The sequence below is a fragment of the Lepus europaeus genome, chromosome 10 (assembly GCF_033115175.1).
Source record: "Lepus europaeus isolate LE1 chromosome 10, mLepTim1.pri, whole genome shotgun sequence".
NCBI lineage: Eukaryota > Metazoa > Chordata > Mammalia > Lagomorpha > Leporidae > Lepus > Lepus europaeus.
Genome location: NC_084836.1, coordinates 11,536,084 through 11,537,343, shown reverse-complemented (window position 1 = coordinate 11,537,343; position 1,260 = coordinate 11,536,084). Strand labels below are relative to the sequence as shown.

General features: G+C 42.1%; 1 pseudogene; it reads right to left on the bottom strand.

The window, feature by feature from the left end:
• Positions 1-215: 215 nt before the first annotated feature.
• LOC133767486 (HAUS augmin-like complex subunit 2) lies at positions 216-858 on the bottom strand (annotated as a pseudogene).
• Positions 859-1,260: the final 402 nt, after the last annotated feature.

The window sequence follows — 1,260 nt, the reverse complement described above, 5'->3', positions numbered from 1 at the left end:
TTGGTTCACTCCCCAAACGGCCGCAACAGCTTGAGCTGGGCCAATCCGAAGCCAGAAGCTTCTTTCGGGTCTCCTATGTGGGCACAGGGGTCCAAGAACTTGTGCCATCCTCCACTGCTTTCCAAGGCCACAGCCGAGAGCTAGATTGGAAGAGCAGCAGCCAGGGCTCGAACCAGTACCCATAAAGGATGCACTGCAGGCGGCGGCTTTACCCACTATGCCGCAGCACCATGAAGATGACTTTCTTCAGCTAATATTTTGGGAATATAAGAAGAAACTTCATTTTGCTGTTCTCTCCATTTGAGTATATTCTCTGCCAGTTCTTCGAATGGCTCAGTCACCAAAATATCCATCTTTGCTAAAGCCTTGATCATTTTCTTTAGATTTGCATCTAAATGAGGAATATTTCTAATTGTTTCAAGATGAGTTTCTAGTTTCTCAATGAAAGTCACAGCCAACTCCAGTGAATGTACCATGTATCTGTGATAAATGGCTTCAAGAGGTAAGTTTTCCTGGCACACGGGTTTCAGCAGTCTTTGCCTGAGAGACCTCTTCTCTTTGAGCACTGCTTCCAAATGATTATTCATGTTTTGCAGAGTATGACACTTCTGAGCCAAATACAAGGGATGGACAATATCTGCTGTAACTTTTTCTAGTTTCAGGAGTTCTATTTCCAGGTTTTTCTGGTAGATTTCAGCTTGAATATTTGTGATCTGTTGTAGTCTAGAGAAGTTCACAAAGCAAGGGTCTGTTTTCTTAGATATACTTAAGATCTCCTCAGTGACCATCCCTGAAACTACGAAGTGGCCCAGCGGCGTTTGGCTCCGGCGCCGGGTCCCAGGGGTTGGTAGCAGCCATGGCTCCAACGCACCTCCCAAATACATGATTCTTAAAATTTATAAAAGGCATTGGACCTTCTGGTAAATGTTTTCTTAAGTTGTTATCTAATGGTTGAAACGGTTTGCTAAGTATTCATGTGATATTGCTATTGTCAGCAAGCGATCTAGGACTTGCTCCCTCATTTCTCTATTCTAAGCCCAACTTGTTCTTTCATTTCTCTATTCTCCTCAAGGTAGGAAACTAATTCTATTACGAAGGAATCTGTAGGACGATGCACAATTTAATCTTTAGACCTTATAAAAGAGATGGCTAACATTTTTCTGTAATAGCATAGCCAAAATAAGAGCTTAACTAATAATCTCATAGCTAGATTTACTTCTCCATCAGCGAAGCAAACAGTAAGTAGAAAAAACCTCCCTT